Source organism: Primulina eburnea, chromosome 1 (genome assembly GCF_022965805.1).
Source record: "Primulina eburnea isolate SZY01 chromosome 1, ASM2296580v1, whole genome shotgun sequence".
Classification (NCBI taxonomy): Eukaryota; Viridiplantae; Streptophyta; class Magnoliopsida; order Lamiales; family Gesneriaceae; genus Primulina; species Primulina eburnea.
This window is the reverse complement of record NC_133101.1, coordinates 23,894,728-23,909,424: the sequence shown is the minus strand read 5'-3', so window position 1 is coordinate 23,909,424 and position 14,697 is coordinate 23,894,728. Positions and strand designations below refer to the sequence as shown.

Here is a 14,697-nt window from a genome sequence, read left to right as displayed (position 1 = left end):
CCTGACCAACATCCTAGAGTACCCTACTAGACCCTAAGTTCATTAAGAAACCTCCCCACACCAAAAAATCGAAGGCCCCCAAACCCAACCTTGTTCTGGCCGAGAACCCCATCTGCGCAAGGGTACTTATTGCGTGCTCAGGTTCCTTCCAGCTAGTCCATGCCTTGAACCACCCCCTCTCACATCTTACTAGGACCCTAAAGACTCGTCCTAGCCCAACCCCTGAGCCCTGGATCGACCCCCTTCTCCCTTACCAGTCGCTCGAAGTCTGCACAGAATTGTGCAAATTCTCGAGGACCCCTTCCAAACTGAGTCCTAGCATGGCTAGGACTCTCCCCCTGACCCATGACAGACTCTAGCCGAGCCCTGGCCCAAGACAAGACCAAGCCAACCCTTTAACCATGGAACCCGATCACACCAAACCGTTGACAGCAGAAATTCGCTTGTTCTTGTTTCTTTTTGTTTCAGCCGTGAGTTGGGTGTATGTGTGTGACTTTAATTCACATAAAAGCTTTGCTTGATCATCACTTGCTATCATGGCAGTCCCCTTTCATCTAGAACAATTTAATGGATACAAAAATCATGAATTCGAAACTTAATAGTGCAATATTACCAAGTACAGAAAAGTGGCTTCATGTTCTATATGCGTACGATATTTAAACAATAATATGATATGATGGATGAGAAAGGGAGATGTATGGCGTGCCTTTGCGTTTTATACGCACGAAATAACGTTGGAGACGAAGAACGGATCGAAACCTTGGCTTGTTTCTCCTTGGCACCTTCGAATTTTTTCCTCTAAAATTGTGAGTGTGTGCCGTGGAGTTTATGTTGCTTGGGAGAGAGATTTTCAGAAATAAAAGAGGGTGGCCGTGAGAATGTGTTACTTGAGTAGGGTTTTAGGTGTTTTAAATATATTAAATACACTAATTAACTTACTAACTAGTCCTTAGGCCTATTAAGCTTTTAAATTAAGCCCATTAGTTTTAATTAGGATTTAATAAAATATTAACAAAGTCTTTGTTTAGATAAATTTTTGAATTTATTAGTCGGGTTGCCAAAAGTCGTATTTTAGTTGAAAAATCAACACCGATAAAATTTACGTCCCGGCGTATAAAATCACCTTAAAACCCCTTATTTTCAAAAAAAAAAAGAAAACCCATCAACTATGTTTTAAACAATTAAAAGTAGTTATTTAATAAAAAAAACATTTTACATTTTCAGTCATCGGTCTCCGTTCCTCGATCACAACTTGAATATTCCTTAAAAATACAATTTTATGCATGATGATAATAAAATCCTATTTAAAATATAAACTTGTATGTCACATAATTGAATAAACTTGTATGTCACATCAATGAATCACTCATTTTTCATATTTCCTAGATTTGCATGCAGTTGGATTACGTCGTCTTAATTTTGGACCTTACAATTCCTCCCCTCTTAAATAAAATTTCGTCCTAGAAATTAGAACTTACCGAATAGATCAGGATAGCGACTTTTCAATTCCCTCTCGGTTTCCAAAGTAGCATTTTCTTCCGAGTGATTCAGCCACTTGACATTGACCATTGGAATGACTTTTTTCCGCAATCGCCTTTCTTGCCTTGCCAAGATCTGGACAGGTCTTTCTTCATATGTCATATTTGGAGTTAATTGAAGAGGCTCATAATTAAGTACATGTGATGGATTCGACATGTACTTCCGCAGCATTGAAATGTGGAACACATTGTGAACTCCTGCAAGTGCTGATGGCAATGCCACTCTATAAGCTAGTGTCCCAATCCTCTCCAAAATTTCGAATGGACCTATAAATCTAGGACTAAGCTTGCCTTTCTTGCCAAAGCGCATAACACCCTTCATAGGTGCTATTTTCACAAACACATGGTCGCCCACTGCAAACTCTAAGTCCCTTCGCCTTTTGTCCGCATAACTCTTTTGTCGGCTTTGTGCAGTCTTCATTCTCTCACGAATTTTGCCTAAAAGCGCGGCAGTCTGTTCAATCACATCCGGATCAGTATCTCTTCTTTCCCCAACCTCGTCCCAATGAATAGGAGATCTACACTTCCTTCCATAAAGTGCCTCAAAAGGAGCCATTCCGATTGATGATTGGAAACTATTATTGTAAGTGAACTCCACTAGAGGTAACTTTGGTTCCCAACTGCCTTGGAAATCAATAACACATGCTCGCAGTAAATCTTCCAAAATCTGTATAACTCTTTCTGTCTCAACATCGTTTGAGGATGGAATGCTGTACTGAACAATAGCTTGGTCCCCATCGCTACATGTAGACTTTTCCAAAAAGATGACGTGAACCTCGTATCTCTGTCAGAAACAATAGACATTGGAATCCCATGCAGACAAACTATTTCCCAAACATACAACTCTGCATACTGAATCATGGTGAATGTTGTCTTAATAGGTAGAAAATGCGCTGATTTCGTAAGACGATCAACTATCACCCAAATGACATTCAATCCCTTAACAGTCTTTGACAATTCCACAAAAAAGTCCATAGTGATATTTTCACATTTACACTCGGGAATTAGGAGTGGCTTCAACTTCCCCGCTGGTCTTTGATGCTCTGCTTTCACTTGCTGGCATGTCAAACACTCGGATACAAATCTCAGAATGTCCCTCTTCATGTGTGAGGCCCATTTACTCTAATGACAATTAATGATCAAACAATAATGGTTTGATTTAAAGCTGCAGCAGAAATGGTTTTAAAATACTTTCAAACGGATCTCAAGGCCTAGAAAAATTTCGGCATGACTTCCCCGTAAGTAGGACATCCCGAAAAACTCAAGCAGTAATTTATATCAAAATATACTCCAACTAGAGTCATAAAAACAAAAACCGAAGTCAACAACTTATAGCCGCACTGGCCAGGACAAAACAGAAATTAAAACTTACCAAATACTCACCAGATCATAAGAATCACAAGGTCGACTCAGAACATCACAAAAACAACCAAATATCACTACAGATACACAGGGCATCTCCCCGGCAATAAACTACAATACAAGAATGAAACAACTCAAGATATACATGTAGACTAACTGGGAGACTCCACTGAACAAAACCAAGCAATCCAACCTCAATCCCGAGCTCCACTGGCGGAACCTCGGCCTGATGCTGCAAAACGACTTGGGAGATCTACCATGGTGCCCAAAAAGCAACCACAGCAGCCCCCCCAGTAAACAACTGAGGTTAGGATTCTGGTATGAAACAGTCCAACAATAACAACAATAAAATAAATCATGCATAATCATATAATGAAATGTGATATGCAATGCATGAAAGGCTCAACAAATAACCGGGATAACAGGAGCCAACAAACGGTACGATAACAACTGGAATAATGCTCGAGCAACAACACAGGGGAGCTACATTGTGGGGACCCGGAAGCTAATCCAGTTCTTAATTGTTATTGGGACTAATTAATCAATTAGAATAAACAGGGTCTAAAATTTTTTTCTAAATTACACAACGGAAACATAATGTAATTAAATTCAAATTACATATTAAACATCACATACAACTATTGCATGATCTACAATAATCCGACTAGGTTCAACTACAAGTCAGTGCTGAATCCTAAGTTGCTTCAAAGCCCGGATCTCCACGCTATCTAGTCCAGCCTCGTTCTCTTCTCGACCCTGATCCTAGCCCACCTGTTGCCATGCACACATACAAACAAGACAACAGCCGGATAACTCCGGTGAGATATAAATATCCCAGTATAAATCATGTATACATGCAATCATATAAACACTATAAAATCATATAAACAATATAAAAGCATAAGACAGCAAATCATATCCTATATCAAAATTGACATGAATCAATAACAAGAATAAGTCATATTCTAGACATGTACCCTAATCCGGAACATAATTCAATATCCAGAATAAATTCTATTCTAAGCATGTACCAATATCAGGAACATACTCAATATCAAGAATAACTCCTATTTTAAACATGTACCAATATCAGGAACAGCAAGGAACATGAACCATATTCAGGAGCATAATCAACCTTAATAAATATAAATCAATATAATTGTCAGTCAGACTCGTGATTCCACGTTTTAGACTAGACTCAATCCTAGCCTAGGGATCCCGATTTCCAGATGTGGTGATCCTATACCGAATTCCGTAATAGAAGGAACTATGATCCTATTACTCGATATAACCAAATATGGTGTTCCTATATCGAATTCCGTAATAGAAGAAATTCCAATTCTATTTACTCGATATAATTAAACATCCGGTGTCCTGACCTAACCGTCATGGACTGTAGCTCCATCGCTAACATCCTATCTTGAGACATCGTGCAATGTGCCCGTGGCGATACCACCACTATCAGGCACTTCTGTCACAAGATTACTCGTCTAACACCTGTCATCTATAATTCAAGAGAACAAGTATATCAATCAACTCAATGCAAATATCAATGCAATAAAGTAAAGTATGTGATTTAGGGAAACTCGAGTCAAACCTCACTCGAGTTGTGCAATCCCAACTCAACATTAATTTATACCTTTATCTTCTCGCTCAGAAGAAGAAGAAGAAGTCCCGACTCTATCTCGGTCCATTCTCAATCTGGTAATAACAATACCGAACAGATATAATATCAATATACAACTCAATTCAATACCTATTCTGATCAATATTCAAATCGAAATATACACTGATCGATATCAAATCCAGATACAATCTAATCCATATCGACAATATCACGATATAATCGAAATCACTACTGAATCTGATCAATATCAATTAACTGATGTTTCGACGGTATAACAATACAATCTCGATAACTCCGTCAGTCCGAACATCACAGATATAATACCAGAATTCCTAATCAGTATCGATACCAGTCATAATCTCAATAACAACACATATCTGATATGAATTCTCAGACAAATCGATTCCAAAAATCATAACAATTACATAATCAGTCCGTTTCCCAATCTGACTTCGATTCTATGATGTCTAACATGACAAGAACATCATATACGAATCCTATTCAATTCTGACAATAGTCTAATTTCAAAACATGTCAAAACGTAGCAAAACTTACGTCAAGTTGTAGCCGACGTCGCTAGGAACATGATACCGTATTCGGATTCAAAATCGAACGGAAGGATTTTGCACAAATCACGATTAAAATGTTACGGAGAATTTTTCCTCAAATATTCCCTCGATTCCTTTCTTTCTTAGCTAAATAACGTTGCATGTATATATATATATATATATATACACGTCGCCCCAAGAGACCAAGTGGCATGTTCTTGTTCTGCATGACTGGCGCATATGCGCGCCCAAGCCCCGCGCATATGCGTCGGAGGCTTTATCCGAAATTTGCTACTGGAGTGCTCGCGCATATGCGCGCAAATCGTCGCGCATATGCGCCGAGCCTTCTGTCCATCACGCGCATGTGCGCCATTTCCGTCGCGCATATGCGCCGAACTCTCTGGAGTTCTCCCTCGGCATTTCACCCTCCTCGCGCATATGTGCGCCCTGTCTCGCGCACATGCGCGAGAGGTTCTGGAAATTCCGCGCATGTGCGCGCTTACACGCCGCGCATGCGCGCGAATGCATACCCTCGCACAAATATTCCGCGTCTGTTCTCATCTTTCCCGGTCCCGTTCCATCTATAATTACCCTAATTAAACAATAAATCATTTCAGATAAATCTCAGATTACAGTAATTATACTCAAATCATTTCAGATTACGGTAATCACTTTCTCGGGCCTTACATTTCTCCCCCTCTAAGATATGATTTCGTCCCCGAAATCACAAACACTCAATTCGTGTTATACAGATAATCATATCATATCTCAAATCAGATATAAGAAGGAGACATACCGAAACGACAATAATCTCATATCAACGAAATCACTCGTGATCAAACTAATTTCAGAACAATGGCTATACCACATCCGTATATACCAATCAACAACTCATAACAATCAATATCCCGGTCAGAGATATACTCAATCTTCGGTTTCAAATACCAACAGTCATCGTCCGACATTGGCTTAATAGTCTATGTATTCTGAGCTATCCTCATTTCTTCTGAATCAGTTTCATTTTTCTCTATCAGATCTCTGATCCTATCAAATCCTATCTCAGGCATCACTGCAATATCATTCCTATAAGAAGGAATATAGCAGTTTTCACTGTACACTACTTCAACTCAAGCTATTTTGATACTCGTTTAGTATCTATTATCGCACCATAGTTCAAAAGTGACAATGAATTATGTCAACTAGTGCTATAATCCAGCACTACATTTCCTGGATATCCTCCAGTATCAGGATAGTTCATTCCGTCTATCCGTCAATCTATAAATCATAGATAAAAAAAATCATGTCATACCCTCAGCCAAAATTATAAAATCAAACGAAAATCACAGTCTGACATAATTAATTTTGGCATTCAATACAATCTAACCTCCGTTTCTGACATAAATCCCCATCATCTGGTCATGTCTGTTTCTCTTCCTGTATAATATAATATGGACAGATTTGAACAATCGTTCAATCACAATTAATATCTTGGCAAGATTACAGTAGTGTCATCACACAATCCATAGAAATGTACTCCCATTTCTATTTAGAAATCAATACTCAAGATCATTAATCTACAATTTCTATCTTTCTGTCTTCATTTGTCAATGATTTAGACATTTCAATACAAATTCTGACATAACTGATTTCATCTGTTTATATCAAAACTGTCTATTCGAATTATCACACATTTCCTGTTACCAGAATAATATTGAATCTACTACTGTGTGCATCTGAAAATACCTGTCATTTCAAATTCGAATATCATACACAAACAAATCAGCTAATAATATAAATTAAAGAAAAATACCTACCTGGTATTCGGTTCTGCCTATCAAAATCAAATTCTGAGCAGTCTGATCAAACTTCTGAACTGTTTTAATTTTCAAAATCAGTTCTGATTCGACTGAACTGTATATAAGCTCAACGGTTCATAACAATCGGTATCAAAAACGGACTCAGAATGATAATAATATCGGATCAGATTCAAAATATCAATACGCGATACTGATTTAATAACTGCTTAGAACGCAATTTCTGACATTTCGAAAATTCTGCCATATTCAATGTCGTTCTCAGCCACTGATCACGGTCTGACTGTGCTACAATCAATCAGTATATTATCTTCAGATATCACAGACTCTGAATACAATCTGTTACAATCCCAATTCATATCTGAACAATTCTGTATACCACAATCTCAATTCCCAGAACATTCAATACCATTTCAACTGTTCAATTCAATCAATCATATGCTGCAAATATATCAAAATGTCATAGATAAACCGAGCATAAAATCATCAGAACACTTCCGAGCACAGGATTTATCAACCCATACACGGAACTGGTATCGAATCAAGGCTGAAATCATTCTTCCTGATACAGGACAAACCTGAAATCTCATCTGCAAGACTATAACAAACTTCCTGCTAATAGTAAATCAATCCTTGATAGGCTCAACTTCAGTAATCACTGAACATAAAGGAATAACTCTATTCCTTTCGATAATCATCGAATCATATTAATACAGATATCAAGGAATTCAAAATCGAGAATCCTTACCGTATATCATTCATTCCTTGGCCATTTCAGGTCCGAATCTTACCATCTCCTGGCAAGAATCTAAAATAGCTCTGTACTTGTTCGATATATCAATATCCATCATGCAGTCATCATCAGACAATACAAGTACAATCTAGTCTAATTCAATCTCATTTTCAACTCACTGCAGTATACAATATATCACAGAATTCACTGATATCAATTCTTTTCCCCAAAAGGTATAAAGGTCAATACTTCAGTAATACAGACCCAACAGGTACAACATATATCAATGCAACTCAGTCAAAGATAAACATCAAGAATGCATTCGTATATATCAATACATATGCAATATAATTATAAAAGATCAGTACCTGCCACTAGATCGTCACGTGTGTCCTGGGTCTATTCCTCGATCATTATCACCAGATGATTCTGATCCCTGAAATCTTCGGGGGCCTCTCTGTGGACAAGCTTTAGCAAAATGTCCTTGCTGTTTACACATATTGCACCTACCAGTTACTCCCCGGCATTGCTCCGTGGAATGTCTTCCACCGCAATTCCTGCAATAAACTCTAGTATAACTCGGGCTAGAACCACTGGAGCTAGATGAACCACTCGGTCCGCTCCCTAACTTCTTAAACTGTTTCGTTCGAGTCTTCAGCAAATCATGCTTTCCACTCGTGCTACCGCGATCAAATCGGAGAGGGGATTGATGTGTCTGGGGTTGCATTGCACACAACCTTCCTAATTGTCTAATCAGACTCGTCTCCGCTCTCTTTGCTCTACTCAAGGCATCAGCAAAATGGTACGGCCGCTACATATTCATCAATGCAACTATCTCCGAGTTCAATCCTCTGATGAATTGAGCCGTTACAGCTTCATCATTTCCAGCTACATGAGGAGCAAAACGCAGTAGAGTTGAGAATTTAGCAACATACTCTTCCATATTCAGTTGACCTTGCCTCAAATTCTCAAATTCTGCTTTCCTATCCTCTCGGTACGATCCTGAGAAGAATCTTCGATAAAATTCAGTTCTGAATATTTCCCACGAAATTACTGTACCTCTCAGTTCTAATATTCCTTTGGTTGTAATCCACCAACTTCTGGCAGCCTCTCGTAACTGATGGAATACCAGTTTAACTCTCTGTTCATCTGTACAATCAAGTAAATCGAACAGTATTTCTAGGTCATCAAACCAGTTTTCACAATCTTCAAACGTCTCGATACCACTCAGAATCGGCGGTTGCAGTAACTGGAATTCTTTCAACTTTATTTCCATCTGAGTTTCTGATACATCTATCTGATCAGACGAAGTACTACCCCTTTCTGGAATCCTTCTAGGAGGAATATCTGATAATCACAGATGTTAGTAGTAACAGGAGACAAATCCGTCTCAATCCCAATCCTGATCAGTTTACCTCTGATCAAGAATTGGTTCTGATCCAGTTTCAAATAATACATATTACCAAATCAACTTAGATATTCAGGTAACATGTAGCTTAATATTCAGTAAAAACATACTGTAATCTTAGTATATACAATGTAATTTCAACATTATACTCAATCATATGCCATATAAATCCAGGCAGTAAAACATAATATCACGCTAGCATACATAATGTAATTCCACATTATAATCAATCACATGCTAGCAATCAAACGCAGGTAAGAAAACTCAGTCTACCCCGCTCACTCTTTTCTATCTCAGCGCTAAGGAACCTACAATTCAAGGACCTACAGCTCTGATACCACCTGTTGTGGGGACCCGTAAGCTAATCCAATTCTTAATTGTTATTGGGACTAATTAATCAATTAGAATAAACATGGTCTAAAATTTTTTTCTAAATTACACAGCGGAAACATAATGTAATTAAATTCAAATTATATATTAAACATCACATACAACTATTGCATGATCTACAATAATCCGATTAGGTTCAACTACAAGTCAGTGCTGAATCCTAAGTTGTTTAAAGCCCGGATCTCCACGCTATCTAGTCCAGCCTCGTTCTCTTCTCGACCCTGATCCTAGCCCACCTGTTGCCATGCACACATACAAACAAGACAACAACCGGATAACTCCGGTGAGATATAAATATCCCAGTATAAATCATGTATACATGCAATCATATAAACACTATAAAATCATATAAACAATATAAAAGCATAAGACAGCAAATCATATCCTATATCAAAATCATGACATGAATCAATAACAAGAATAAGTCATATTCTAGACATGTACCCTAATCCGGAACATAATTCAATATCCAGAATAAATTCTATTCTAAGCATGTACCAATATCAGGAAATTTCTCAATATCAGAATAACTCATATTCTAAACATGTACCAATATCAGGAACAGCAAGGAACATGAACCATATTCAGGAGCATAATCAACCTTAATAAATATAAATCAATATAATTGTCACTCAGACTCGTGATTCCACGTTTTAGACTAGACTCAATCATAGCCTAGGCATCCCGATTTCCAGATGTGGTGATCCTATACCGAATTCCGTAATAGAAGGAACTCTGATCCTATTACTCGATATAACCAAATATGGTGTTCCTATATCGAATTCCGTAATAGAAGAAATTCCAATTCTATTTACTCGATATAACCAAACATCCGGTGTCCTGACCTAACCGTCATGGACTGTAGCTCCATCGCTAACATCCTATCTTGAGACATCGTGCAATGTGCCCGTGGCGATACCACCACTATCAGGCACTTCTGTCACAAGATTACTCGTCTAACACCTGTCATCTATAATTCAAGAGAACAATTATATCAATCAACTCAATGCAAATATCAATGCAATAAAGTAAAGTATGTGATTTAGGGAAACTCGAGTCAAACCTCACTCGAGTTGTGCAATCCCAACTCAACATTAATTTATACCTTTATCTTCTCGCTCAGAAGAAGAAGAAGAAGTCCCGACTCTATCTCGGTCCATTCTCAATCTGGTAATAACAATACCGAACAGATATAATATCAATATACAACTCAATTCAATACCTGTTCTGATCAATATTCAAATCGAAATATACACTGATCGATATCAAATCAAGATACAATCTAATCCATATCGACAATATCACGATATAATCGAAATCACTACTGAATCTGATCAATATCAATTAACTGATGTTTCGACAGTATAACAATACAATCTCGATAACTCCGTCAGTCCGAACATCACATATATAATACCAGAATTCCTAATCAGTATCGATACCAGTCATAATCTCAATAACAACACATATCTGATATGAATTCTCAGACAAATCGATTCCAAAAATCATAACAATTACATAATCAGTTCGTTTCCCAATCTGACTTCGATTTTATGATGTCTAACATGACAAGAACATCATATACGAATCCTATTCAATTCTGACAATAGTCTAATTTCAAAACATGTCAAAACGTAGCAAAACTTACGTCAAGTTGTAGCCGACGTCGCTAGGAACACGATACCGTATTCGGATTCAAAATCGAACGGACGGATTTTGCACAAATCACGATTAAAATGTTACGGAGAATTTTTCCTCAAATATTCTCTCTATTCCTTTCTTTCTTAGCTAAATAACGTAGCATGTATATATATATATTTATATATATATATACACGTCGCCCCAAGAGACCAAGTGGCATGTTCTTGTTCTGCATGACTGGCGCATATGCGCGCCCAAGCCCCGCGCATATGCGCCGGAGGCTTTATCCGAAATTTGCTACTGGAGTGCTCGCGCATATGCGCGCAAATCGTCGCGCATATGCGCCGAGCCTTCTGTCCATCACGCGCATGTGTGCCATTTCCGTCGCGCATATGCGCCGAACTCTCTGGAGTTCTCCCTCGGCATTTCACCCTCCTCGCGCATATGCGTGCCTGTCTCGCGCACATGCGCGAGAGGTTCTGGACATTCCGCACATGTGCGTGCTTACACGCCGCGCATGCGCGCGAATGCATACCCTCGCACAAATATTCCGCGTCTGTTCTCATCTTTCCCGGTCCGATCCGTTCCGTCTATAATTACCCTAATTAAACAATAAATCATTTCAGATAAATCTCATATTACAGTAATTATACTCAAATCATTTCAGATTACGGTAATCACTTTCTCGGGCATTACATTCATCCTCATGCAGCTAAACCACCCTGCCAAGTATGCGAGGTATGCCAAGATGTGCTAAATAACACCCCTGACTCGGCCTCCATACAGCTGATACGCTATAACATGATGGCACAACAGAACGAACTAGATGACACAATCCCAGCGCTCACCTCAAAATGCTGCACTAACCACGGGATTGTTCAATCACATCTACGGTCTCATGTGTATAGGCCTATCAGTCACACTATGATTCCGAGATAAACAACAGTGCCAGATAACAACGGATATCAACAACGGCTAACAAGAATGATAGGGCTCAACATGAATGTCACAACAGTATGCCCTATGCTAAATGCCAATAATATGTCACAATAATAAACATATATCACAACGAACACATTTAACATATTACAGCAGTCAGCAAATCATAAACAAAATCATGTAACACAGAATGACAATTAAACATAATCTATGTTTTACCGTCGTATGTTACCGAACTGTAACATACCTAAACCGACTCTAAAATCACAACAAGCTCAACTTTAATCTCCTCGACCTAACAATGATAAAAATAGGTCGAATAATTCACAATTCGCCAAAAAAAACTAAATTAATCCAATTTATTGATTTTTAATTATCAAAACTTAATTCCCAAATCAATTTCAACAATTCATAAATTTCAACTAAATAACTGTAATTCTCCAAAATAATCACACGATTAACTCGATACTAATTCGCAAACTCTTTGATTTATACCTCAAAGCTCTCCAACGATAGAACCTACAATATAAACCCAATATATACATCAATATAATGCATTAAAATCGACAAAACGAAATTAAATCGAAGCGGGTAAAATTACACTTCGGGGCAGCCTACTATCACGCTTAGAAGCTGAAATTTCGGACTAGGAACTCACAAGGTCAAAGCTTACTCTAGTCGCTAGCGGTCTCGAGGCGATAACCCACCGGAAACTCGTCGGAGTTGTTGTTCACGAGCTGAAAAATTCAGAAAACTAGATGGAAAAATTCAGAAAACGAGCTGGAATTACCGGGAAATCACAAGTCTTAAAACCCACTCCAACACACAACAAAACTCCAAGGAACTAAACTTAAATCTCACCTAAACCGAGCCTACAGCAGCATCCACGAACAGGCCTCGGTTTGGGCTGAAACGAGCATCAAAAGTGGCGATTCATGGTTCAAAACGAAGCTACTGAAGTAAGGAAGAAAACCCTTCAAACCGTTCGAGATTTCGACGCCGGACGGGAAAGTTATGGCCTCTCTAATATGAAGGTGCTGAAAGTGACGAAAATTTTGAAGAAAAAGAAAAGCTACGGGAATTGGGTTTGGGAAATTGGCTTCTTCCTCTTCTCTCTCTTCAAGGTAAGATAAGTTGTGTATATGTGTGTAATAATTGACCACAACATTTAATAAATTGATTCCATTTATCCGGATTTTTCTTATTTTAAGAAATCGTGTGTAATTTAAACTCTATATGTATTTTATATCGTTAAATTCTTCTATATTCTAAAATACATATTTTTAACACACTTCTTGAATTTATTTGGCATAAATAATTATTTTAATTTACAACTCAATAATTATTTTAATTATGCCAAATTATCGGATAATTAATTATAGGGCCTTACACTTCTCCACCCCTTAAAACAAATTTCGTCCTCGAAATTTCTGTTCATACACATACATCTTACACACGATAGGAAACCAACAATACATTACTAAGAATCAAACAGATATGGATAAGATGCTCTCATCTTCTGTTCTGTCCATGTTGATTCTTCTACACCATGCCTCGACCATTGAACAAGTACAAGTGGTATAACTTTATTGCATAAAACTTTATCTTTACGACCCAAGATACAAACAGGATACTCAGTATACGATAGAGAAGGGTCGAGTTCAACCTCATCAGGCTGAATCACATGAGACGGATCAGGCTCATACTTACGCAACGTAGAAACATGGAATACATCGTGCATACCAGACAAGGACTGGGGTAAATCCAGACGATAAGCGCAAGTCCCAATACGCTCAACAATCTCGTATGGGCCAACGAAACGAGGTGACAACTTAACTCTCATACCAAATCGAACAACACCTCTAAACGGAGAGATTCTCAGAAACACAAAATCTCCAACTTGAAATTCTAGAGGTCGACGACGTCTGTTAGCATAACTAGCTTGACGATCTTGGGCATCTTTCATTCTCTGACGAATCAACTTGAGTTTATCATGCATTTCCTGAACAATCTCAGGTCCAGTCAACTGCGTCTCACCAAATTCATCCCAACAAAGAGGTGATCGACACCGTCTGCCGTACAAAGCTTCAAAAGGAGCCATACCAATAGTCACCTGGAAATTGTTGTTATATAAAAATTCTACTAGTGGTAAAGCTTCTTGCCAACTGTCTTTAAAATCCATGGTCACTGCTCGAAGCTGTGGGGACCCGGACGCTAATCAAGTTCTTAATCGTCATTGGGACAATTTAATCAATTATAATAAACAGGGTCTAATTTTTTTATTTTTTTTTAAATGCGGAACGTAATGGAAATCATACTAGTATACGTATCAGTATAAAATAAGGTACAAGTCATGTACAACATACATTCAATACAGACTAAGGTTTAACAACTAGCTATCAAGTGTTCAAACCCTATCTACAACAATATCAAAGTCCGTGGTCTCCACTCTAATCATGATCTCTCGTCATCTCCTCGACCCTGATCATGTCCCACCTGTTGTCATACACACATACAAACACGACAACAGCCGGATAATTCCGGTGAGAATATAATCCCAGTATAAATAAACGAACATGCAATCATATAATCAATATAAAGCATGAAGCAGATATCAGATATATATCAAATTCTGAAACATAATTAATATAAACAAACAACACAAGTGTCCCTCTGTTTTTAATTTCTGGTGTGGGT

At 38.1% G+C, this 14,697-nt stretch overlaps 1 long non-coding RNA gene across 2 annotated transcripts; it reads right to left on the bottom strand.

Annotated features, from left to right (window-relative positions):
* Window positions 1–2,859: 2,859 nt before the first annotated feature.
* Window positions 2,860–13,516, bottom strand: LOC140811850 (uncharacterized). 2 transcript variants are annotated; one of them, XR_012113551.1, is made up of 5 exons: window positions 12,862–13,516; window positions 12,659–12,737; window positions 12,496–12,519; window positions 11,758–12,295; window positions 2,860–3,383 (listed from the first exon to the last, which is right to left on the bottom strand). It is a non-coding gene; the product is annotated as an uncharacterized lncRNA (long non-coding RNA). The 2 variants fall into 2 exon arrangements; XR_012113552.1 differs by having other exon boundaries at window positions 2,860–3,153; window positions 12,248–12,295.
* Window positions 13,517–14,697: the final 1,181 nt, after the last annotated feature.